This window comes from Pleurodeles waltl, chromosome 2_2 (genome assembly GCF_031143425.1).
Source record: "Pleurodeles waltl isolate 20211129_DDA chromosome 2_2, aPleWal1.hap1.20221129, whole genome shotgun sequence".
Classification (NCBI taxonomy): domain Eukaryota; kingdom Metazoa; phylum Chordata; class Amphibia; order Caudata; family Salamandridae; genus Pleurodeles; species Pleurodeles waltl.
The window spans coordinates 142,225,543-142,252,826 of NC_090439.1; positions in this window are offsets into that span (position 1 = coordinate 142,225,543).

Genomic DNA, 27,284 nt, shown 5'->3' on the forward strand with positions numbered 1-27,284 from the left:
TCCCCCCTCAAGTGCAGGTGTTATCAGTGCTCCATTTCCTTGCAAGGGGGTCTTTTCAAACAACTGTTGCCATGGCATCAGGGATGTCCCAGCCTATGTTTTCCAACATATTGTCCAGAGTGTTGTCTGCCCTGCTGAGACACATGCGGAGGTACATCGTTTTCCCTCAGGTGGAGGACTTGCCTACAGTGAAAGGTGACTTCTATGCCCTTGGACATATCCCCAACATCATAGGTGCCATTGATGGGACCCATGTGGCTTTGGTCCCCCCCCACAGGAGTGAACAGGTGTACAGAAACCGGAAGAGTTATCATTCGATGAATGTACAGATGGTATGTTTGGCAGACCAGTACATCTCCCAGGTAAATGCTACGTTCCCAGGCTCTGTGCATGACGCCTACATCATGCGGAATAGCAGCATCCCTTATGTGATGGGTCAACTCCAGAGGCACCGTGTATGGCTATTAGGTGACTCTGGTTACCCCAACCTTTCATGGCTACTGACCCCAGTGAGGAATCCCAGGACCAGGGCAGAGGAACGCTACAATGAGGCCCATGGGCGGACTAGGAGGGTGATCGAACACACCTTCGGCCTCCTGAAGGCCAGGTTTAGGTGCCTCCTTATGACAGGTGGATCCCTATTCTACTCACCAAAGAAGGTATGCCAGATCATCGTGGCCTGCTGTATGCTTCATAACTTGGCTTTGCGACGGCAGGTGCCTTTTCTGCAGGAGGATGGTCCAGATGGCTGTGTTGTGGCAGCTGTGGAGCCTGTGGACAGTGATGAGGAGGAAGCACAGGAAGAAGACATTGACAACAGGGACTCAGTCATCCAGCAATATTTCCATTGAAACACAGGTGAGAATACATTCCTGCCTACTACAAGTACTTTTACACTTCTACCTCTATCCTGTCTATCGATATCACCCAGTGTATGGTCACTGAGTTGTCACTTTCCCTTAAGGTTTCACAGGTGTGGGTCCCAATGTGTTTCATCTGCTTAGATTCCTCATGGACTAGAGCTGTGTGACATAGGTATGTTGACATTACTAATTCCTGAAAATGGTGTCACTGTAATTGCAAATACACTATTTCGAAATCACAGACAGACTCCAGATCTTTTAGTGCTTTAGGTGTGTTTATTTACATACAAAATATTGGAGGGGGAAGTGAAACGGTGAGGGGTGATGGCGGAGGAGTGCCCATGGCAGAGTCCAGTCTATTAGTCTCACAGGTGCATTGCCCATATGGGCATAGGAAGTGGAGCTGGGGCAGTTTTATTATGGACAGGGTGACAAAGTGGGACAGTGGGATGACAATCAGGGTGGTCTCATTTCTTGGCGGGGGTCTTGGCATCATGCTCTGTCTTGTTCCTGGATCTCAGGGACCATTTGCGGGGTGGTTCTCCATCTGCAGGGGGTGGGGTGCTGGTGTGGTGGTCCTGTGGCGGTGCCTCCTGTCCACTAGTGCCGGCGGAGGTGGTGGGCAGTTCATCGTCCATGCTAGTGTCAGGGGCCCCTTGTAGTGCCACAGTTTCCCTCCTGGTGTTGAGTATTTCCTTCAGCACCCCTACGATGGTGCCCAGGGTGGAGCTGATGGTTCTGAGTTCCTCCCTGAACCCCAAATAATGTTCCTCCTGCATGCGCTGGGTCTCCTGAAACTTGGCCAGGACCATTGCCATTGTCTCCTGGGAGTGGTGGTATGCTCCCATGATGGAGGAGAGGGCCTCGTGGAGAGAGGGCTCCCTTGGCCTGTCCGCCCCCTGTCGCACAGCAGCCCTCCCAGTTCCCCTATGTTCCTGGGCCTCCGTCCCCTGGACCGTGTGCCCACTACCACTGCCCCCAGGTCCCTATTGTTGTTGGGGTGGTGGGTTATCCTGGGTTCCCTGTAGTGGTGGACACACAGCTAATTGACGTGTCCTGGGGACGGAGGTATGGGCCCGCTGGGTGGGTGCTGTGCTAGTGTTACCAGAGGGGGGAAGGTCTGTGGTGGCCTGTACCTGTGTGAGGGGAAACGACTGTCCGAGGCCCATGATGGTCCGGGCTGGTCATCTAGATCCAGTTGGACAGAGCTGCTGTCATCACTGTGGGCCTCTTCTGTGGGTGGAGTGGAGATGTCTGGACCCTCCTGTCTGGTGACGTTGGGTAGTGGTCCTGCAGGGGTGGAAAAGCATGATTATTGCATCTGTGTGTGTCATGGTGTGCAATGGGTGGGTGAGCGTGTACCCCAGTGCTGGTATTCCTGTGTAGGGTCTTGTGTGATGATGGTTTAGGGGGGTGTATGGGTATGTGCAGTGGGCATGCTTTAGTGATGGGTGTCCATGCGTTGTTGTTGCATGCAGGGCTTGGTGTTGGGATAGGTGGTTTGTGATATTGGTACATTTGTGAGGAGTTGGAGTGACAGGAGTGGGGGCGAGGGTGGGGGTATGTGATAGCATGCAGTTAGGGTGGGGGATGTAATAGTTAAGATTTGACTTACCAGAGTCCATTCCTCCACCGACTCCTGCGAGGCCCTCAGGATGCAGAATCGCCAAAACCTGCTCCTCCCATGTTGTTAGTTGTGGGTGAGGAGGTGGGGGTCCGCCGCCAGTCCGCTGAACTGCCTGGGGGTGTCTTGAGACCACGGAACGCACCTTCCCTCGTAGGTGGTTCCACCTGTTCCTGATGTCGTCCCGATTTCTTGGGTGTTGTCCCACTGCGTTGACCCTGTCGACTATTCTTCGCCATAGCTCCATCTTCCTTGCAATTGAGGTGTGCTGCACCTGTGCTCCAAATATTTGTGGCTCTACCCGGATGATTTCCTCCACCATGACCCTGAGCTCCTCCTCCGAAAACCTGGGGTGTCATTGCCGTGCCATGGGGTGGTGTAGGTGATGTGTGGGGTGGGGTGTGTGGTGATAAGTGTGGGGATATCTAGTGGTTTGTGGTGTTTTGTGCGGGAAGTTGTGTGGGTGATGGTGTTGTGTGCCTGTGGCTGCTAGTTTGTGGATGGTGGTGTCTCTCTCTGGCCTTCTCTCTGTAAATGTGGTCGTAAGGGTTTGTGGGTGATGTGGGTGTGTGTTTTATATTGTATTGGATGTGTGGGAGTGGTGTGTGTATGTGTATCAGGTGTGTGTATTTCGAATTGTCCAATGTGGCTGTGTTTTGGAGATGTGCGTGTATTTTGAGCATGGCGATGTGTACCGCCAATGGAATACCGCGGTAGAAAGACCGCAGCGTGGATTCGTGTGTCGTGATAGTGTGGGCGTATTTCTGTTGGCGTGACGGTGGAGGTTTTGTTATCGCCAGTTTATCACTGACCTTTGATGTGGCGGACTTGTGTGGGTGTCTGAGTTTTGGCGGATTCCGAGATGTGGGTCATAATAGCTGTGGCGGAATTCCACTGCCGTGGCGGTGTGTTGGCGGTCTTCTGCACGTTGGTAAGGGGCTTTTACCGCCAATGTTGTAATGACCACCATAGACTTACAGGACTGCCTGTTAGGTCCTAGGAAACAGCGCTCTAAAAGACTTGTATATGCTATGTATAATGAGATATGGAAACTTTCTCAGATAGAAGCTGCTGCAGGTTTAATGCAGCTAGATAAGGATAACTTAGAAAAGGGTTTGGCGGTTATTGATAACAGCATGAACATGGTGTCCAACAGAATTTATTCACTCACAAACATAGGGGGTCATTCCAACCCTGGTGGTCGGTGTTAAAGCGGCGGCTAACCCGCCAACAGGCTGGCGGTTTAAAAAATGGAATTCTGACCCTGGCGGAAACCGCCAACAGAGACCACCACTTTAACACTCCGACCGCCACGGCGGGACAAACAAACAGCGCAGCGGTCACCGCCAACAGACAGGCGGGAGCCAATGTACCGCCCACCCTATCACAACCCACCAATCCGCCACCTTTTCCGGGGCGGTAGCCCCGCCGATAAAAACACGGCGGAAACAGACATTTCAAACGGAAAACACTCACCTCCATACACCCCACGAGGAATCTGGACAGCATGGAACCCGAGCTACACATCCTACCAGCTATTGTATTCTTGCTCCTCTACCAGGAGCACGAACGCCGGCGCAGAAGACTACGGTGAGTACTGCACCTACGACACAGGGGAGGGGGGAGGAGAAAATATTACGGGCACACATACGCTACACACCCACCACCACCCTCACCCACTACAACACACACATCAATGCATAGCAATACATCACTGTTACAACCCCCAAACCCCCCGGAAGAATGCAAAGACAAAATGAAATGATCATAAACAGTCGAATATATTGTATTATCGGCATATGAAAATATCACACATTTAAAACTAATATATACATAAATATTAAAAGTCCGATAATATTAGCAGTCATTGTCCGTGGACCACTGGGCCCAAATCACATGGGCAAGGCCCACACAGGATACCTGACACCAACGGAGAGAACACTGCAGGGGCATCAGATAGAAAAATTACAGGCACCTCAGGGGGAAGGGAAGGGGGGGCACCTCAGCCACATGAGTACACGACGCCAGATCCACGAGGGGCCTCCATGGCCACTGTCCCATCCTGGGGAGTGAAAAGCCTCAGTCTCTCAAGTCCATACAGTGGGTGGTTTGCCCACTGTACCATCCTGGGGAGTGCAAAGCCACAGTCTCTCAAGTCCATACAGTGGGTGGCTTGCCCACTGTACCATCCTGGGGAGTGCAAAGCCACAGTCTCTCAAGTCCATACAGTGGGTGGCTTGCCCACTGTACCATCCTGGGGAGTGCAAAGCCACAGTCTCTCAAGTCTCTACAGTGGGTGATTTGCCCACTGTTACATCCTGGGGAGTGCAAAGCCACAGTCTCTCAAGTGGATGACAGTGTCCACTGGTTCTGGAGGGGGACTGGTGCCCAGAGTGCTATGTGCAGCCCTGCCCGACACAGATGCGGCACTGCCCCTTCCGCCAATGGGCCAGCGGTGCTTGAGATGAAGGGCCCAGTTCAGCGGTGCTTCAGACGGCGGTGCCCAGCGGAGCGGTGCTTGAGATGAAGGGCCCAGTGCAGCGGTGCTTGAGACGGCGGTGCCCAGCGGAGTGGTGCTTGAGATGAAGGGCCCAGCGGAGCGGTGCTTGAGATGAAGGGCCCAGTGCAGCAGTGCTTCAGACGGCGGTGCCCAGCGGAGCGGTGCTTTAGATGAAGGGCCCAGCGGAGCGGTGCTTGAGATGAAGGGCCCAGCGGAGCGGTGCTTGAGATGAAGGGCCCAGCGGAGCGGTGCTTGAGATGAAGGGCCCAGTGCAGCGGTGCTTGAGACGGCGGTGCCCAGCGGAGCGGTGCTTGAGATGAAGGGCCCAGTGCAGCGGTGCTTGATATGAAGGGCCCAGTGCAGCGGTGCTTGAGACGGTGGTGCCCAGCGGAGCGGTGCTTGAGATGAAGGGCCCAGCGGAGCGGTGCTTGAGATGAAGGGCCCAGTGCAGCAGTGCTTGAGACGGCGGTGCCCAGCGGAGCGGTGCTTTAGATGAAGGGCCCAGCGGAGCGGTGCTTGAGATGAAGGGCCCAGCGGAGCGGTGCTTGAGATGAAGGGCCCAGTGCAGCGGTGCATGAGATGAAGGGCCCAGCGGAGCGGTGCTTGAGACGGCGGTGCCCAGCGGAGCGGTGCTTGTGATGAAGGGCCCAGTGCAGCGGTGCTTGAGATGAAGGGCCCAGCGGAGCGGTGCTTGAGATGAAGGGCCCAGCAGAGCAGTGCTTGAGATGAAGGGCCCAGCGGAGCGGTGCTTGAGATGAAGGGCCCAGCGGAGCGGTCCTTGCCCTGTTCAGCGGTGCTTGCCTTGGCAGTCCTTGCCCTGTTCAGCGGTCCTTGCCCTGTTCAGCGGTGCTTGCCTTGGCGGTCCTTGCCCTGTTCAGCGGTCCTTGCCCTGTTCAGTGGTGCTTGCCTTGGCGGTCCTTGCCCTGTTCAGCGGTCCTTGCCCTGTTCAGCGGTGCTTGAGTTGGCACTCCTTCATTGCCCAGCTGGGCTGTGGCTGGCGCTCCTTCATTGCCCAGCTGGGCTGTGGCTGGCGGGGCCCTCCTGGGCAGCTGGGCTATGGCTGGCGGGGCCCTCCTGCACACCTGGGATGGGGCTGGTGGGGCCCTCCTGGGCAGCTGGCCTGCTGCCGGACTTGTCGGGCGTGCTGCCCTTCCCACCCTTCCCTGGTCGTCTGTGGTCCTTTCCCACCTTTGGCGGTGTGCCAGGTGGCACCCCACTTCCAGCCGGAGCCAGGGTAGGGATTTTGGTCCCTGGTGTCCTTGGCCTCTCGCGCCGGGCACTGGTGATCTTCGGGTGTTTTTCCGGGGGTGGGCTGGCCGTGCCTTGGCTCCTACCAGAACTAGTTGCCCTTGAGGGTGGGGGACTCCACAGTCCTTGGACAACAGTCTTGATAGGTCCTGGTTTGGTGGTGGCTGAGGTGCTGATTGCAGTCTTATTCGATGGACGGGGTGGGGGAGTTGTTGGAAAGAGGTCAAGTTTGGAAAGGAAAATCAATTTGGAAAGAGAGGGACGGCTAGGTGTAGTGGGTATGGGAGTGGAGGAAGAGGATGTGGTTGTTGGAGTGTGAAGTCTGGTGTCTTTGGGTGCAGGTGCTTGGGTTGGAGGCTGTCGTGAGGTGGATGGCTGTTGGATGGGTGGCTGCCTGCGTATGTGTGGTTTGGAAGCGTGGGTGACAGACACACTGGGAGAGGACACAGGGGACGTGTAAATGGTAGTGGGGGTGGTGACTGCACGTGTGCGGAGTGTTCTGGTGGGTGTGCTGGTGATGGACGTAGTGGCTGAAGATGTTGTGCATGCAAGTGTGAGTGGAGACGTCACAGGAAGGGAGGAGGGAGATGAGGAGGAGGGGGACACAGTGGAGGCAGTGGGTGTTGGTGTGTCTGCATGTGGATGTTGCTTGTGTGAATGCTTGTGTGAAGTCTGGTGCTTATGTCTGGATGAGCTTCCCTTGGGTGTTGAGGTGTGTGCAGGCTGGTTTGTAGGTGTGTCTGGGATAAGCAGAGGTACAGGGGATGGGGTCTGGGTGGAGGAAGTTGGATGGGGGAGGCTAGAGACAGGGACAATTGCTGCCGTCAGTGCTGAGGCCAGAGCGTTGAACGATCTCTGATGGGCAGCCTGACCCGAATGAATGACCTCCAGGTATGCATTACTCCGGTGCACCTCCCTTTCTACACCCTGGATGGCATTCAAAAGGGTAGACTGCCCAACAATGATGGTCCTCGGGAGGTCAATGACCTCCTCACTGAGGGCAGAAGGGGTGACAGGGGCAGGGCCTGAGGTGCCTGGGGCGAAGGAGATGCCCCCCTTCCTGGGTGAGCGGGCACGGGGCAAACGCTGAGGGGCTGCTGGGAGGGCGGTGCTGGTGTGCTGGGTGGCGGCTGTACCTGTTGTTGCGGGGGGCACGGATGTTGCCGCCACCACAAGGGAGCTCCCTTCAGAGGACGAGTTGCTGCCACTGACATCAGCACGAGTCCCCGCTGTGGAGCTCCCCTCGCCCTCCGTCCCACTGGTGTACTCAGAGTCCGTTGCATGGCCCTCCAGGGCCATGTGGGATGCAGCTCCCTCGTGCTCCGATGTCACTTCTCCTCCGCCTGATGAGGCTAATGCACACATGAACAGGAAGACCACAAAAAAGGGGAGGGGGAGAAAGAAAGACATGTTGAGTGCATGGATTACCGCTACCATTGGCGGAGAGGACAGACACAGAAGCCCCCTGCACTACGCTGCGCACTTGGGGTCCACTACTCAATCAGTGGGACATGGCCTACAAGCCTATGGACGACAACTGCACACATAGATGACACAGGGCCATGAATAGCTGTACTTGGCACCCTACAGAGGTGGGGGTGGGGGCACAGGGCCATGCCTTATGGAGGGGCCTAGCCTACAGAAATCGCCCTGTCCTAGAGATACCCACAGCCCACCTCCCCCACCCAGACACCTCCACTACGCGCAAAGTCACCAGAATGAGAGTGTACTCACCCCCTTGTGTCTGCTGTGATGTCCTCACGCGCCCATCCAAATCGGGGTAGGCGACCGCCAGGATCCGAGACATCATGGGGGTCAATTGACGACTGGCTCCCCTCCTACGTTGGGAGGCCATCCCCAGCAGAGCCTCCGTCGTCTTCCTGCTCCCGCGTCGGATGTCTTCCCACCTCTTCCGGCAGTGGGTGCCCCGTCTGTTGTGGACCCCCAGGGTCCAGACGTCCTTGGCGATGGCACGCCAAATAGCGATTTTCTGGTGGGCGCTGACCTATGTGACATGTACAGGGGAGAAAAAAATCATCACCTTCTGCATGCTTGATGTGAGTGGCCCCCCATCCCCACCCTTGCCATGTGGCCAATGCTCTCATCTGTCGTCTGATGCATGCCTCAATCGCTCGCCTCCCCACCATCTTTCATCCACCCGACTCAACCCAGGCATTGCCCACAAAGCATGGTCCCACTGTACTTACCTGTTGGTCTGGAGGACCGTAGAGTAGCGCATACTGGGGGAGGACCCCATCCACGAGTTTCTCCAATTCTTCAGAAGTGAAGGCAGGGGCCCTTTCCCCAGTCGCAGCAGCCATTGTCTCTTCCAGACCGAGGTCACAGCAGCATTTGCAGTGTAGGTCCTCTCCTGTGGAAGATCAGGTATCGAGTGAATAAGTAGATAGAAAATGGCGGTCACGCCCGCAGCGGTGCGTACCGCGGCGGTGCGAACCGCGACCGCCGGCACACATCGTCATTGGCTTGTGAAACCCATAGGATTCTATGTTAACCAATGTGGCTTTGCGCCGCGGTCTTCGACCGCCTACCGCCACGGTGTGCCACGCCAGCGCATTGACCTCACATCCCATTGTCACACTTCACAGGTCAGGCAGACGCCATTTCAAGGGCCCACATGGCTTAATTTCTACTGCGTCACACATACCTAGGCCTTTCCTCAACACTCATACAAACCATTCAATGCATAGTGAATCGTGTTGTGTGCAAGCTGTGGGAACGTACCTGTGGGTTGATTGACTCTGTGCTCGCTGTTGTCCTTTCTAGGCACCGTCCGCTGGGCAATGCGAGGAGATGGAGGAATCTTCCCGTGTACAGACCGCTGGTGGACCTGTCGACAATGGAGGAAAGACATGTCATACTGACATACAGGCTTGACCGAGCCACTATACAGGAACTGTGTGCCCAGCTGGAGGCAGACCTGATGTCACCCATCCGGCAACCCACACGGATCCCCCCTCTAGTGCAGGTGCTGTCAGTACTCCATTTCTTAGCAAGTGGGTCATTTCAAACAACAGTGGCCACATCATCAGGGATGTCTCAACCTATGTTTTCCAAGGTGTTGTCCAGAGTGTTGTCTGCCCTGCTGAAACACATGAGGAGCTACATCATTTTCCCTGAGGTGGGGGATTTGCCTACAGTGAAGGGTGATTTCTATGCCCTTGGACATATCCCCAACATCATAGGTGCCATTGATGGGACACATGTGGCTTTGGTACCCCCCAGCAGAAGTGACCAGGTGTACAGGAACAGGAAAAGTTATCATTCGATGAATGTACAGATGGTCTGTTTGGCAGAGCAGTACATCTCCCATGTTAATGCCAAGTTCCCTGGCTCAGTGCATGACGCCTACATCCTGCGGAATAGCAGCATCCCGTATGTGATGGGTCAACTCCAGAGGCACCGGGTGTGGCTATTAGGGGACTCTGGTTACCCCAACCTGTCCTGGCTACTGACCCCAGTGAGGAATCCCAGGACCAGGGCAGAGGAACGCTACAATGAGGCCCATGGGCAGACTAGGAGGGTGATCGAACGCACCTTTGGTCTCCTGAAGGCCAGGTTCAGGTGCCTCCATATGACAGGTGGATCCCTAATGTACTCACCAAAGAAGGTGTGCCAGATCATCGTGGCCTGCTGTATGCTTCACAACCTGGCTTTGCGCCGCCAGGTGCCTTTTCTGCAGGAGGATGGTCCAGATGGTGGTGTTGTAGCAGCTGTGGAGCCGGTGGAAAGTGAAGAAGATGAAGCCGGAGAGGACGACATAGACAACAGGAACACAGTAATAGAGCAATATTTTCAGTGACACACAGGTAAGAGTACACACCGGCATATTACATTTACTTAAAGACTCGTACCTCTCTACTGTCTGACTTTTTCCCCCAGTGTATGGTAACTGTGTTGTGACTTTCCCTTCCTTTTTTAGAGCTGTGGGCCCCACTGCGTGACATCTGCTTTGTTTCCCCATAGACTACAGCTGTGTGACAGCGGTTTGTTGGCATCACAATGTGAATAACAATTTTGGCACTGTCATGTCTAATACATTTGTTAAAATCACAGACAGACTCCAGATTGTTTATGTGCAATAAGTGTGTTTATTCAAGTGCTCTAATTTGGATGGGTGGTTGGAAATCGGTGAGGGGTGATGGTGGAGGATTGTCCATGGCAGAGTCCAGACTATCAGGTTCACAGGTGCATTGTCCAAATGCCTGTGGGAAGTGGAGCAGGGGCAGTTTAAGGTTGAACAGGGTGACAATGTGGGACAGTGGGGTGACAATCAGGGCGGTATCCTTTGCTGGCGGGGTCTTGACATGTTACTCTGTCTTTTTCCTGGATCTCAGGGCCCGCTTGCGGGGTGGTTCTCCTTCTGCAGGGGGTGGGGTTCTGGTGGCCTGTTGGTCTTCTGTCGGGGCCTCCTGTCCACTAGCGCCGGCGGAGGTGGTAGCCAGTTCTTGGTCCATGCTAGTGTCAGGGGCCCTTTGAGGTGCCACAGTGGTCCGCAATGTGGAGATTAACTCATTCAGGGCCACTACGATGGTACCCATGGCGGTACTGATGTTTCTCAGTTCCTCCCTGAACCCCATATACTGTTGTTCCTGCAGAAGCTGGATTTTCTGAAACCTGCCCAGGACCGTCGCCATCGTCTCCTGGGAGTGGTGGTATGCTCCCATGATGGAGGAGAGGGCCTCGTGGAGAGTGGGTTCCCTTGGCCTGTCCCCCCCCTGTTGCACAGCTGCCCTCCCAGTTTCCCTGTTCCTTGGGCCTCCGTCCCCTGGACCGTGTGCCCACTACCACTGCCCCCAGGTCCCTTTTGTTGTTGGGGTGTTGGGTTAGCCTGGGTTCCCTGTAGTGGTGGACACACCGCTGATTGACATGTCCTGGGGACAGAGGTATGGGCCCGCTGGGTGGGTGCTGTGCTGGTGTTCCCAGAGGGGGGAAGGTCTGCTGTGGCCTGTGCCTGTCTGAGGGGAACCGACTGTCCCGAGGTCCCCGATGGACCGGGCTGGTCATCTAGATCCAGGGAGACAGAGCTGCTGTCATCACTGTGGGCCTCTTCTGGGGGTGGAGGGGACATTTGTGGACCCTCCTGCGCGGTGACCTGGCGTTCGGGTCCTGCAGGGGTATAAAAGTATGGTTATTGCTTCTGTATGTGCCAATGGCGTGCAATGGGTGGGTGCCCGTGTACCCCAGTGCTGGCATTCCTTTGTGGGGGCTGTTGTGACGGTATTTGGGGGGGGGCGGTGATGGGTATGTGCATTTGGCATGCCTTCGTGATGGGTGTCCATGCTTTGGGGCCGCATGCAGGGCTTAGTTTTGGGATGGGTGGGTTGTGATGGTGAAACATTTGCAAGGGGTAGTTGTGGTGGGGGTAAGGGTGAGGGTGGGGGTATGAGTTGGCATGCAGGTGGGGTGGGGGGATCAAGTAGTGAAGATGAGACTTACCAGAGTCCATTCCTCCACCGACTCCTGCGAGGCCCTCAGGATGCAGGATGTTCAAGACTTGCTCCTCCCATGTTGTAAAATCTGGGGGAGGAGGTGGGGGTCCGTCGCCAGTCCGCTGTACCGCGATGTTGTGCCTTGATACCATGGAACGCACCTTCCCCCGTAGGTCATTCCACCACTTCCTGATGTCGTCCCTATTTCCTGGGTGCTGTCCCACAGCGTTGACCCTGGCGACTATTCTGCTCCATAGCTCCATCTTCCTGGCAATGGAGGTGTGCTGCACCTGTGTCCCGAACAGCTGGGGCTCTACTCGTACGATTTCCTCCACCATGACCCTGAGTTCAGCATCTGAGAACCTGGGGTGTCTTTGAGGTGCCATGGGGTGGTGTGGATGATGTGTGGGGTGGAGTGTGTAGTGATAGGTGGGGTGCTATTTAGTGGTGTGTTGTGTGAGGTGCGTGGAAGTTCTGTGGGTATTGGTATTGTGTGCCTGTGGATGCTTGGTAGTTGACTGTGGTGTCTCTCTCTCGCCTTCTCTCAGAATTTCTGGTCGTAGGGGTTTGTGGGTGATGTGGGTGTGTGTTTTATATTGTATTGGGTGTGTGGGAGTGGTGTGTGTATGTGTATCAGGTGTGTGTATTTCGAATAGTCCAATGTGGTTGTGTTTTGTACGAGTATGTGTATTTTGACCGCGGCGGTGTGTACCGCCAATAGAATACCGCGGTTGAAAGACCGACGCGTGGATTCGTGGGTCGTAATGGCATGGGCGTATTTCTGTTGCCGTGACGGTGGAGGTTTGGTCATCGCCAGTTAATCGCTGACCTTTGGTGTGGCGGACTTTTGTGGATGACGGTATTTTGGCGGTTTGCCTGTTGTGGGTCAGAATGACCGTGGCGGTTTACCGCGACCGCAGCGGTGTTATGGCGGTCTTCTGTCTGGTGGTAAGCGCCTTTTACCGCCGAGGTTGGAATGACCGCCATAGTGTCGTCTATGATTGATATCATTCAGTCAGACATGTCCTGTTTACACCATGGACAAAGTCAGGTGCGTTCTATTATGCAGCTTGGTTGGACGTTACAAACATTGAAAAATTGACATGTTCCATGGAGATACATTAACGGTAGTGAATTGTTCACTGCTTTTAATTTATCCATGAAACAACAAACAATGGCCAAAAGGGAAAGGAGTTTCACTATGCTTCATATAGAAAAGTTGGAAAAATTGCATTTTACGATGGCCGAGAGTCCTTTTACTGTCTGACTCATACATGGCATTGTTAATCTGCCCATATACACCTTTTGTTTTTTTAAATGCGTGAAACATCTTGCCGTGGGCAGGTATGAGCGTTTGGTCGATAGCTATATTAACCCCTTCGCTGCCAGGCCTTTTCCCCTCCTGTGCCAGGCCTTTTTTTGCCTATTTGGAATAGTTCTCGCTTAGGCCCTCATAACGTTTTGTCCACATAAGCTACCCACGTCAAATTTGCATCCTTTTTTTTCAACATCCTAGGGATTCTAGAGGTACCCAGACTTTGTGGATTCCCCTGAAGGAGACCAAGAAATTAGCCAAAATACAGTGACAATTTTGTTTTTTCAAAAAAATTGGAAAAAGGGCTGCAGAAAGCAGCTTGTGTTTTTTTCCCTGAAAATGGCATCAACAAAGAGTTTGCGGTGGCAAGATCACCATCTTCCCAGCTTTCAGGAACAGGCAGATTTGAATTGGAAAACCCAACTTTTCAATACAGTTTTGACTTTTTACTTGGACATACCCCATTTTTACAATTTTATGTGCTTTCAGCCTCCTTCCAGTTAGTGACCAAAATGGGTGAGAAACCAATGCTGGATCCCAGAAAGCTAAACATTTCTTAAACATAGACAACATTCTTAAATCAGCAAGGGGTCATTTGTGTAGATCCTACAAGTGTTTCCTACAGAAAATAACAGCTGAAATAAAAAAATATGGAAATTGAGGTGAAAAAAACAGCAATTTTTTTCCACGTCTTACTCTGTAACTTTTTCCTGTGATGTCAGATTTTTCAAAGCAATATACCGTTACGTCAGCTGGACTCCTCTGGTTGCGGGGATATATAGGGCTTGTAGGTTCATCAAGAACTCTAGGTACCCAGAGCCAATAAATAAGCTGCACGTTGCAATGGGTTTTTATTCTATACCGGGTATACAGCAATTATTTTGCTGAAATATAAAAAGTGAAAAATAGGTATCAAGAAAACCTTTGTATTTCCGAAATGGCCACAAGATAAGGTGTTGAGAAGCAGTGGTTATTTGCACATCTCTGAATTCTGGGGTGCCCATACTAACATGTGAATTACAGGGCATTTCTCAAATAGATGTCTTTTTTACACACTGCCTTACATTTGGAAGGAAAAAATGTAGAGAAAGACAAGGGGCAATAACACTTGTTTTGCTATTCTGCATTCCCACAAGTCTCCCGATAAAAATGGTGCCTCACTTGTGTGGGTAGGCCTAGCGCCCACGAAAGGAAATGGCCCAAAACACAACGTGGACACATCACATTTTTTCACAGAAAACAGAGGTGTTTTTTACAAAGTGCCTACCTGTGGATTTTGGCCTCTAGCACAGCCGGCACCTGGGGAAACCTAGCAAACCAGCACATTTTTGAAAACTAGACACCTAGAGGAATCGAAGATGGGGTGACTTGTGGGGCTCTGACCAGGGTCTGTTACCCAGAATCCTTTGCAAACCTCAGAATTTGACCAAAAAAACACTTTTTCCTCTCATTTCGGTGACAGAAAGTTCTGGAATCTGAGAGGAGCCGCAAATTTCCTTCCAGCCAGCATTCCCCAAGTCTCCTGATAAAAATAGTACCTCACTTGTGTGGGTAGGCCTAGCGCCCACAAAAGGAAATGGCCCAAAACACAACGTGGACACATCACATTTTTTCACTGTAAACAGGTGTTTTTTACAAAGTGCCTACCTGTGGATTTTGGCCTCTAGCTCACCTGGGGAAACCTAGCAAACCAGTGCATTTTTGAAAACTAGACACCTAGGGGAATCCAATATGGGGTGACTTGTGGGGCTCTGACCAGGTTCTGTTACCCTGAATCCTTTGCAAACCTGAACATTTGACCAAAAAAAACACATTTTCCTCTCATTTTGGTGACAGAAAGTTCTGGAATCAGAGAGGAGCCACAGATTTCCTTACACCCAGCGTGCCCCCAAGTCTCCCGATAAAAATGGTACCTCACTTGTGTGGGTAGGTCTAGCGCCCACGAAAGGTAATGCCCCAAAACATTATCTCGACAGATCAAAATTATCAAATACAAAACTACCTGTTTTTGCAGGGGGCCCCTGCATTTTTGGGCCTGGGCTCAGCAGCCTTCTAGGGAAACCTACCAAGCCCAAACATTTCTGAAAACTAGACACCAGAGGGAGTCCAGTGAGGTATGACTTGCGTGGATCCCCCAATGTTTTCTTACCAGAATCCTCAGCAAACCTTAAATTTAGCTACAAAAATCTCATTTTTCCTACATGTCTGTGTGGGATCACCGCATTGGGACAAATTGCATACCACCCAATGTTCCCCTCAGTCTCCTGGTAAAAATGATACCTCATTTGTGTAGGTGGGCCAAGTGCTTGTGAAAGGGAAGAGCCAAAAACATGTCGATATTGAGGGGGAAAAAAGGGGGTCCAAAAGGGCAGTTTGCAAAAAAACATTTTTATGCTGACAAGTGCAGCAGAATTTTTATCGGTATAGATGAGACAATGCTGGGTGGTAGGAATTTTGTGGATTCCTGCAGATTCCGGAAGGTTCCATCACAAAAACTTTGGAAAAATGTGTGATTTACAGCAAAGTTGGAGGTTTGCAGGGGATTGTGGGTACAAAAATGGTGCGGGTGCATGTGAAACACACCACCCTGGAATCACCCAGATGTTTAGTTTTCAGATGTGTCTAGGTCTTGTGGACTTTTCTACATGGCAGCGTCCCAAAGTCCGTAAAGTGCAGTCCTCACTATTCCAAGTGGGACGAGAGTAAGCCAAGTTCTCATGGCCCAAATGTAAAACTAAAACCCCAAATAATCAAATGTCTTCTTGCTTGCTGTGGGATAAGATGTTTTAGAGTGCGGGGAAGAGCTTAAATAGTGCTACCCCCTTCAGTTGAGGTGGGGGCGTAACCAGGCCCATACTGGTTGGTAGCCACCACCCCAATATATATATATATATATATATTTTAAATTCCCTGGCATCTAGTAGACTTTCTACCTCCCCCGGGTGTTGATCAGTGGTAATTGTCCCATCTGCCCACTAGTGGGCAGACCAACTTTGGACCCATTTATTTGGGGTGGGGGTATGGCCATACCCCCACCCTCTTATTTTGGGGGGAAAAAAACTTCCCTGGCCTCTGGTGGGCTTTCTGCCCCCCCCCCTGGGCCTTCCAAAATAGGCTCATTTGCCTCCAAATGCTCATATGGCCAACAGTAATGTGCCCCCATGGGGAGCGACCCTTACCCAAAGGGCTGCCTCCCTAAAGAAAACACACGCATCACACACACCAATCCCTGGTGACTAAGTGGTTTCGGCCCCCATGGGGGCAGATTGGCCTCACAAAAATTGGCCGATCTGCCCCCAAGGGGGGCAGAAATGGTCTAAATACAATTAGCCCCCCAGGGGACCGACCCTTGCCTAATGGGTCACTCCCCATCTCTAAAAAATCAAAGAAAAATAAACACACAAAAAAATGTTGCCCTGGTGCCTAGAGGTTTCTGCCCCCCCTGGGGGCAGATTGGCCTGATAACAATAGGCTGATCTGCCCCAAGGGGGGCAGAAATGGCCTAAAATAAATTGCCCCCCCCCCAACGCCCCCGGGGAGCGACCCTTTTCCTACGGGGTCGCTCCCCTTGCGTGACATTGATGCAACAAAAAAGATCCCCAGTGCCTAGTTGTTTCTGCCCCCATTGGGGGGCGGATTTACCTAAAATCAGCTGATCTGCCCCCAAGGGGGGCAGAAATTGTCTAAATAGAATTTGCCCCCCAGGGGAGCGACCCTTGCCTAATGGGTCGCTCCCCATCTCTAAAAAAACAAACAAACAATAAAAAACACATAAACAAAAATTAGCCCTGCCGCCTGGAGGTTTAGGCGATCTGCCCCCAGGGGGAGCAGAAATGGCCTAAAATAAATTCCCCCTGCCCCCCAAACCCCCTGGGGAGCGACCCTTGCCTACGGGGTCGCTCCCCTTGCGTGACACTGGCACAAAAAAAAAGATCCCCGGTGCCTAGTTGTTTCTGCCCCCTTTGGGGGCAGATTGAACTAAAATTGGGCGATCTGCCCCCTGGGGGGCAGAAATGGCCTAAAATAAATTTGCTCCCCACCCCCCCGGGGAGCGACCCTTGCCTACGGGGTCACCCCCCTTGCGTGACATTGGTGCAAAAAAAAAGATTCCAATTGCCTAGTAGTTTCTGCCCCCCATGGGGCAGATTGACCTAAAATCGGCAGATCTGCACCCAAAGGGGGCAGAAATGGCCTAAATACAATTTGCCCCTCCAGGGGAGCGACCCTTGCCTAAAGGGTCGCTCCCCACCTCAAAAAAGAAAAAGAAAAAAAAAAGAAATTTTCCCTGGTGCCTAGAGGTTTCTGCCCCCACCTGGGGGCAGAAAAGGCCCTAAAAAAAATGCCCCCCCCCTGGGAGCGACCCTTGCCCAAGGGTTCACTCCCTCTTGCCAATTTCCTAAAACAAAGTAAATCCCTGGTGTCTAGTGGGCGTTTTAGCAGCCGGATTGCTTGTAATCCGGATGCTAAAACGCTCAGCGAGACTTCAAAGGGAAGGAAATTAATTTCCTTCCCTTTGAAGCCTCTTTGGCCTCCTCCACGAGATTGGAAGAGAAATGCTTTGCATTTCTCTTCCGATCGAGCTGGAAGCTGAGCTTCCAGCGCGATGGGAGGAGGCCTCTGTGATTGTCAGAGCGCGATCACGTGCTGGCGTTACGGGGGGGGTAGGGATGGAAGGGGAAGGTATTCCCCTTCCATCCACGACTGGGGGGTGTGGGTGGGGGGCCCATGGGGGGAGCGCTAGCGCTCCCCCCGGTTCCCAGGTGCAGGACGAGGTGATTTCATCCAAGGCACCTGGGAAGCGGTGCCTTGGGCGAGATCACCTCGTCCACGGCACCCAACTGTTTAAGGAAGAGTGGGAGTTGCCTTTTGCTTATAAATGTCTGAACGGTGAAACAGAGGTCTTTCGTAGCAGAAGCGAATGTGAGACTACTGTTAGCCATTCTATGATCTGCAAGCAGGTGTCCCTTTGCGGCCACAGCAATGCGGGGGTCGCAATCTTGGCCTGTTTTCTGAACGATACTACAGTTTCTTTGATTCGACCAGCATTTCATGTATTTTCCAATGGCAGTTATGTGGTGCTGAGCGATCAAAACTGTTGAAGTATGCGACCGGGCGTTGCTGACACAATTTCTGTCTTTACGGTCATTACGTGTTGTGGACATGTTTTATTCCCCCCACACAAGTGATAAAGGTATCAGAAATGTTGCCTCACATTGATACTATTAATGTGAATTCTGACAAGCTGAGTAGGAACTACTGTTTCAGAAACAGGTTGTGTTGACATCCACTAGAGAGACGTATGTTCTCCAGTTTGCGAGATCATCAGCCGGGATATAACCCCCATTAAATATCAACTTCCCCAAGAACTTTGGTGAGCTACTATCCATAGTTTTGAACGCCTTGAGCACTACTGGGATTGTCCATTTCTTTAAGGCTGTTGGGTCTGGATTTGTGCCCGTCTTCAAGACTATCTTCGGAGTCATCCCGCCGGCCATCCATTCACTATTTTCAAGTGTGTTTGGTGGCTTTCCTGTAATTTTGGCATTATTTGGCAGAATACCACTGCTATTTTTTCTGATTCGCAATGGTTGTTTCTTTACAGCTGAACGGAGCGATGGATCCGCTGCCACCAGCACAACTGTGCCGTGAATGCATGGTTCAGATCTTCGATGGTTCCCTGCTGGAGGAACTAGAGGGTAATAGGTCGTAGTCATTTCGGCCACTCCTCTAGTGCGTGCAGCCTGTCTTTCACTGCGTATGGTGCTTCTTCGAACATTTGCCAACAGTGTGTCTCGCAGTCTTGCCAGCATCTCCTGTGGACCAAGAACAGCTGATGTCCCCGATGACGGTTCATACACGATCGTGCCCCATGAGACTAAGGCTGATCCAGCGAGGCCACTTATGAACACTCAGAGTTGGCTCTTCCATCTATGGAAAATGGCACTGATGCAGGGGGACATGCACATGAGACTATTGCACACTTTTGCTCCGTGAGTCCATCCGCCCAAGTGATCAATCTTACATCAGACGATTTGGCCTCATTTTTTTATGACTTTTTAACAGGTGACTTCGGAGCTAGTCTTCAAGATCATGACTATAGTTCCATGCCACAATGATTGGAAATTGTTTGTCTAATTACCATCCAATGTATGACCTTACTTTGGCCTGCTGTGCTTGTCATGGTTGACTCTAAGTCTCTTTAGTATGTTTTCTTTACATTTAATTTTATCCATGTTTTTTAACTATGGGTTTTATGCTTCACTTTTAGTTCAGAACAGCTTTTTAGCTTTTTTAATTCCCTCACCTTCGGTGGCGTCCAGTAATGGTGTCACACTTGTTACGGCATTGGGGAGGGTGTAGTGAATCCTAGTTTTTTTTTAATGGGGTAACAGGAGTTAGCTTAGCCTTTGGCTTGCAGACTCGTGCCCCCGTCACTTAGTGACTTTTCACCTACTCAGCTTGCTCTGTCTTAGACCATTTATTTAATTAATTCTTCTAAGATGGGTGCCTTGTTTACAGTTAGGCCCTTTTGTTTAGAGTTATGTTATCAGTGTCACCGCGCTAAGGCGTCAACTCATGCGACAAATACAAACAAACTGTAGATGCTCACATTAGAAATTACCGTCCCAAGCATGCAGTGTTATCTATTGTTTTGGAACAACCTACTTCAGGGGTCCAAGTAGATCTGTATAAATACATCACACTTTAGACAGATAATCAGAGGGATTCTGACCAGATACCATCGTTTCCATCGATGCTGCACTTCGCCTTGACGCTGACCCGGACTTCGTGTTCTTCCGAAGTCTGAGCTCGAGACCTCATTTCAAGGTAACCAGGGTTGGGAGCTCCTTCCAGGGACATCGCATTGGCAGATTAGGTTTAATAAACCAAGCTCTCCTTTAGGTAGGAGGTTAGGCCTATCACGATAGGGTATTGGGACATATCATACACTTTATGTCTTTCCATGCTACGCAAGAGGTGGGCGTCTTCGTAATCATGACTCTTGTCTTTACAATTCTATTTCTTGACTTGTTCATTATTCTAATCATTGCAGTCCATGCGATTTACCGTATTGTATTAAATAAAAACTATTGAAACATCTTCTTTATTGGATGAGACATGATATATCTGTGAGAAAGGATTAATCTCCGTTTAACCACAACACTCCCTGAGATGTCATACTTCTGAGTCCATGAGTAACGGCTGCAACAATTCACCTTTAACTGTTTTGGTTATTGGTGAGGTACTGCTAGTGAGCCGGAAGGGTTGGGACTACGGTTGCGACTTGTTGTAGGAGAGGCATAGTCACCTACAAACATAAGTACTGTCTTCCTTGAACCAGCAGTCTTGCCCAGAGCAAGAGTCAAAACTACGACATTCCTACCACGTAGAACAGAAAAGAGGACTGGAAAAAAGTGCAAAAGTAAAGTGTTTGTGATTCGAAACATGGAAATCAACAACCAATCTACAATATATCTACAAACACTTCAGATTAAGGAGCCTGCTGGTTGACCATTTACACAATTAAGTCTCATTTCGTCTGGTATATGGTCCCCTAGTCAATATTGTCCTCAACTTGACTTTGTAGACCAATCTAAGCTAAAACATTATCGTTAACTTTTCGAGCCAATAACAACAATAGGGCCAGTTCTGTGCTCCAAGGCGGGTCTTCATCAGGACGTAAAGGTAAGAAAAATCCATAAGGAGAAATCAGCTCCAACTTCCAATATCTACCTTTTCAAGCAGGTCACCACATTTTCTCAAATCTATGATATGTGAATCTCTGCCGTATCCATCATCTTCTTTATATAGATAGAGGGATGCATTGGTCACTACTATCCCAATCTACTCCTTAGTATCCCGGCCAGCGTATTTCAGAGTTAATCAATCGCCTCCACAGAAAAGAAACCTCCATCTTCAAAGTTCACCATGTATGAGTGGACATGCCTTGGTGGATGACCTGGACAGTTGAGATGATGAATTGCATGGCCATCCCCCCTGAGGCACAGGGGGTGAGGAACAACAAATTTGTGGGTAGATGTGATGCTCACAGTGTAGGTGACAGTCATTTTGATCAGGCTTTCAGGTGTACCTATCAACACTGACCGCTTATGGTTACCAAATGCATCCCATACTCCCAATAACAAATTCAAGTTAATGATGATGTATTGTAAAAAATTGACACAGATGATGAGGAATAGTGGCCCTGATCTATGTGAAGTTAACACTGCCTTTGCATTGTTACACCTGGCACAAAATCAATGCACATCTAATTTTGTTTATTTCCTAATCTTGTTGTGAGTGGCTATGGTGTCAATGAAATGATGCTAAGGCAGCTTTGTTGTTACGTTCATCAGGATCATTGTATTATCCAGAATGTGAGTTGGAGTGCATGTGCAATTCGATGTAGAGTGTAATCTAATAATCTGTGCTTACTTCACACAATGCTGACACTTATGGTTCTCTGTCTCATTTTAACAGCTGCCAACATAAACAACGAGGAACTACATGCTTTCCAGAAGAGGGCATACTGGCAGTGAAATCTGGTTTCCGGAGGATGGCACACTGCTATCGCATGGAGCAATCCACTGATGAGTGGCAAGCAATCACCCAAGGGGGACCCACACTCCCCACACAGGGAGGACCAAGCACCACAGCTGTGCAGGTGGCCACAGCTGCCACCATCCCAAAAGCCCCAGCTTCTGCACTCTCAACATCCGTGCCAAAGCTGACGACACCGGCTGCCATGGACATGAGTGCTATCAGGGACCTACAGAGTGATGTAAAACTGGTCCTCAAAAAGTTGGACACTCTTGAGAAAGAGGTGGAGAAAAACACAAAAAGACTCAAAATCATCATGAGGAAACTGAAGAGGGCCAATCTGTGAATGGTGTAATGACTCTCACCGCCAGTTCAGTCCCCTCCTCCTCATTTGTTTCAATGTTGTTTTGTGGGTTTTAGGGGGTTAGATTAGGTTAGGAGTATAGTTAGGATAAGTAGGTTTGGGAGGTGGGTTTTCTACTTTTTACATTTCACTATGTGAGTGGGTGGGTGTAGGGTTACGTGGGGGCTTTTATGTGTTATACATATTAAAAATAAGAACTAAAATATACCAAACATATATATATTTGTTTAGTAATAGGTAGTATACAGTATGTGTAGTTTAGTATATGTTGTCCTGCATGTGCATCGTGATATAAGGAGATTGGGAGGGCCAATGTTTAGAGTGTGTCATTAAATGTGTTAGGTAGGTTTAGCATAGAGTAGTTATGGTCTATTGTTGGTTATGTATAGTTAGGATAGGTTAGGTTAGGTTAGGTTAGGTTAGGTTAGGATGGGTGTTCTTCATTCTTTTTAGTTTAGTCAAATTCTAATAAAAAATGTTTGGGTACTCCCTTACTTCATGTGTCTTATGCTTGGGTGTCAGGGTCTTCCCATGGGTGCACAGTGAAAACTGTGTGTTGTCCTAGGGATTGCATTCTGCCTCTGGATCCCTCTATTGACATGTTCACCAACTGAGCTGCCACATTGGCAGAAGCAACACATCTACTTATCTGTGCATCTGCCATCCAGTGTAACCACCACTCAAGGTGACTATGTTGACCACGTATAGGACAGGTAGGTGTGGTAATTCAGCTGTTGTTGTATGGGTCCTGTGTCGGAATGTTGTGCACTGAGGGACATCTGCCAACATCCTACATTTCATTTCTATTCTGCTGAACTGACCAGTGGCAATTACAGATGAAGTTGAGTCCCTCTGTTACACACCAATGTGTTCTATTGGTACTCCCAGCTGATGATATTGCCTGAGAACGGTTTTGCAGCCATTTCTGCCATATGAAGTGGGTGTAGCATACATTTGTTCAAACTTTTTTACATATTCATTGAATTGCTTGTAGGGCATGAGACCAGCATTGGCGTTCATCATGTAGGTACCATGTGTATAGATGTGTGCCGGCATAGTCATGCACTCTTGTTCTGACACTCTGTGAATAAAGACATGTTACACACATCACGATTCTTAAGCGTAGTAGATATGTCACAACAGACATGCTGGTTGTGTAGATGGTGTTTAATAACAAGTGTTGTAGTAAAATATTTACAATGTCCAGGTCTGTTAACCCATTAGTGGAATCCATCCAATTGTGAAACAACACAAGTCCAGGGTTGAAGGACATGTCATGGGACATGTTTTGATAAATGTTACGTAATGCTATGTTACTATGTTTTATATAGCACCTATCTACCCGGAGGCTTCGTAGCGCTAATCAGATTAAATATTAAACAAGCTGGAGGGAAAGTGATACCTCAAAAAAGAATGCTACCTTGGAATTAAAATAGCCATGTTTTGATGGCTTTCCGAAATTCTGACTCTTGTCTCATCAAACGAATATTAAGCGGCAGAGAGTTCCAAAGTCTTGCTCCCTGATACTTCAGAGATCTGCCTCCCCAAGTTATTCTTTTTACTTTAGGGAGCGCAACCAAGGCTTTAGAAGAGGATCTTAAAGCTCTTGTAGGTTCATAAAATGAAGCTAGTGTTTTCAATAGATGAGGTCCTCTATTATATAGAGCTCTATGAAAAATACACAGAGCCTTAAACTTGATTCTTTTCCTCATTCGAAGTCAATGCAGAGCGATCAAAGCTTTCTTAGCTGAAGAGAACCTCGGCACGTTAAACAGTAACCTAGCAGCCGCATTTTGGACTATTTGTAGTTTATTAACCAAATACTCTGGGGATCCCAGGAGGATACTGTTCCAATAGTCCACCCTCGATAAAATGAGGGCCTGTACTGTAAGTCTTTTCGCCAGGGGAGGAAGCAAACCAATTACCTTGCGAAGTAACTTCTCCTGGTCTGATAGTCTGACGTTAGTCTGGAATCCAACCAGACTCCTAATGCTTTATTGTGGTCTTTCGGTTGTGGTAGATATTCTAAATGTATTGGTGGCAAAGTATTTTTCGCCGGATTAGACAACCTTCCTAAAAACAGTATTTCATTAAGCTGAAGCCTACTCTCTGTCATCCAAGACGACACCGCTTGCAATCAGGCCGGTAACACTGAATTCTCCACCTCCTTATCAGAAGAAAAAGAGACTACTAACTGCTTGCCGTCTGCATATGATACAAGCGATACATCAAAAGGTTTCACAACTTCTGCCAGGGGAGCCATATAGATATTAAAAAGAATCGGGCTCAGTGATGAGCACTGTGGCACTCCACATTGGAATCTAAACTGATCTGAGAAGAAAAAGCGGTCTAACACCTGGAACGTTCTGTTTTGAAGAAAGGAGCTCAGCCAATTAAGCGCTTGGCCCTTAATCCCACATTTTTCCATTCTGTGAATCAATAGTCCATGGTTGACTGTATCAAAGGCGGCACTTAGGTCCAACATAACCACGGCCGTCGCCAGTCCTAGATCCATCCGTTTTCTGGCTTCTTCCGTTACCGCTAACATAGCTGATTCGGTGCTATGGGGAGGTCTGAAGCCCATTTGCGTGGAATGCAGAATATTATGGGGGTCATTACGACCTCAGCGGTCTTTTTGCAGGACCGCCGAGGGACCACCGTACGGAAGACCGCCTGTGTAGGCGGTTTGCCGCTCGGCGTATTATGACTGTTGGCTGCTCCCCGTTGTTTTTCCGACAGAGAGCCACCAACAGCCATACTGGCGGGCGACTGGGAAGTGGAGGTTGCTCCACCTCCACCGCCACGCCAACAGAACACCGCCCAGCGTATCACGTCCTGTGATGCGCCGTGGCGGTGTTCTGTTGGCGGTGTGGTGCCGGCGGAGCTGCCCCCATGGCTCCAAGTCGATCGTCCATTAGGGGAGGGGGGTGGGGCGGTGTTGTGTGTTGTGTGCGTGCATGGGGGTGTGCGTCTGAGTATGTAGAGGGGGTGTGTGAGTGCGTGTATGCTTGCGGGGGTGTTGTGTGTATGGGAATAAGTGCATGTAGGTCTGTGGGTATGTCTGTATGGATGTGTGCATGTATGATTGAATGTGGGTGTGCGTGTCTGACTGTGTGTGTGGATGTAGGCATGTATGTCGGGGTGTGTGCGTGTGTGTGTTGGTGGTGCTTGCATGCGTGTCGGGTGTGTGTGAGTTATGTGATGTTGGGGGTTGGGTGGGGAGGGGGGCCCTGCCACCTTTGGGGGGTGGCAGGGGTGGTGGGGGGTGTAGGGGAGGGAGTCGGGGTGGGGGGGTGGGGGAGACCCCTATCAGTGCCAGGGAAGGATTTCCCTGGCACTGATAGTGCTTACCGGCATGGATTTCATGGCGTTTAAACCGCTGGAAATCCACGGAGGTAAGCCGGGTCAAAATACCGGCGGCGGTATAGTGACGGCCGCCGGGCTGGAGACCCAGGTCTCCAGCCCCGCGGTCGTTTCCGCCCTGGCGGGCGGAACGGAGAACCGGCGAATGACCATGGCGGTAACTGCCATGGTCATAATTCCCCAAGGTAAGACCGCCAGCCTGTTGGCGGTCTTACCGCCGGTTCTCCGCCATCCGCCAGGGTCGTAATGACCCCCTATGTTCTTCCAGTAAACCAGATATTTGTGTATTGACGCACTTGTCAATTAATTTTGCCATGATTGGAAGAACAGAGATTGCCCTATAGTTCTTAAGTTCGGCACCATCTAGGTTAGGTTTCTTTAGCAAGGACTTCACTATTGCATGCTTCCATGATGCCGGTACAATACCACTATGTAAGGAGCTATTCAACAGCTCTGTTATCACCAGTATTATGGCTGAACCTCCCTGCCTAATTATATGAGGAGGCGCGGGGTCCAAAGGGGAGCCAGATTTCAGTTTACTGAGAAGCAAGGAGGTACTTTCTTCAGAAATAGAGGGAAAGCTCTGTAGAGTAATATTGCCTTCCTTATCCTCAGTGGGCTGAACAGAACTTAAACCATCTTTACCTGGAAAGTTCTTATAAATATCCTCAATCTTCTTTAAGAAGAATGAGGCAAAATTGTTGCTGTGTTCCTCTGAAGCTACTGTTGCTTCCGGGCAGCTAGGAACATGAAGCAACTCTTTCAAAACCCGAAATATTTCTTTCAGAGAGCCCGCCGCCCTTTCAATTTCGTCACCATAATAGGTTGCTTGGGCTAGTCTTATCTCGTTATGATAGAGCCTAATTGAGCCTCTATACTCTTCCCTATCTACCTGCTTTAATTTAATGATTTCCTCCATTTTCTTTTGAGCCTCCTACAATTCCTCTTCAATGTTGTTAGGTGAGGGGAAAACCATGGGGACTTGTCTCCATTCCTCTGCCCAGAAGGGACCTTGTAAGGCAGCAAAACATCCAAGCCATTAAAGATCCAGTCATTGAATAGAGTGGGGTCCATCTGGAGGTCCCTCATAAAATCTTTTTTACTCCTAAATAACAGATGAATCAATTCTTCCACATTAAGACTATGCCATTTTCTTACCTTCCTATTTAGAGGCTGATGGAAACTGTGATCCTTAGACAACTTGATTTTTTACGTAATTAAAAAATTATCAGACCATGCTACGGGAGCAGGGGGTAGAGCACTTAGCGAGGCGAGATTACTAAATGCCAGATCTATCGTATGTCCTCTCTCCTGTGTTGGACCACAATTTAATTGATGAAGTCCCAACGCTTCTAGATCATTCACCAAATGCTTAGCTGCAGTCAGTTCTAAATTGTCCACTTGGATATTGAAATCTCCTAGGACCGTTAAATTAGGTTTCCTGCAAATTAATTCCGCTATCTGCTCCGGCAATATGTTAAGGAATTCTTCATAGGGCCCTGGTGGTCGATACAGTAGAACTCTAGTAAATGTGAACGTTGGGTTAAACGCTAAGGAGAAACTCACACCCTCACACCCTGAGAGGTCTAAAGGGGAGCAACTGAATAGCAGGCCTTGTTTAAAAATGATAGCTATACCCCCTCCTTTACCTTTTGCTCTGTCTAATCTCGCAATGGCATACCCTTTAGGAAGAGCAAGTGCTAGCTCTGGACCAGAACCCTCATGGAGCCAGGTTACTGTCCAAACGGCCGCTTGTGAGGGAAAAATAGCTGCAGCTGCTCCCCTCACTTAACCGACTCAATAGCAAAACTCTAATATTTTAAAATGTATAAAAAAATTAAAAAATTTAAAATGAACATTAAAATGAAGGCTTACCCAAAACACCACGGGCCAGCCAAAAATCCACACTGCCCTCTCCAAACGGTGCTTATTTCCACTTCTATTCTCCCCCACCTTTCAGCCCTTGAGCGATTTTCAGGAAAAACATTCAAAGTCCCCTTCCCCACCAGAATCACA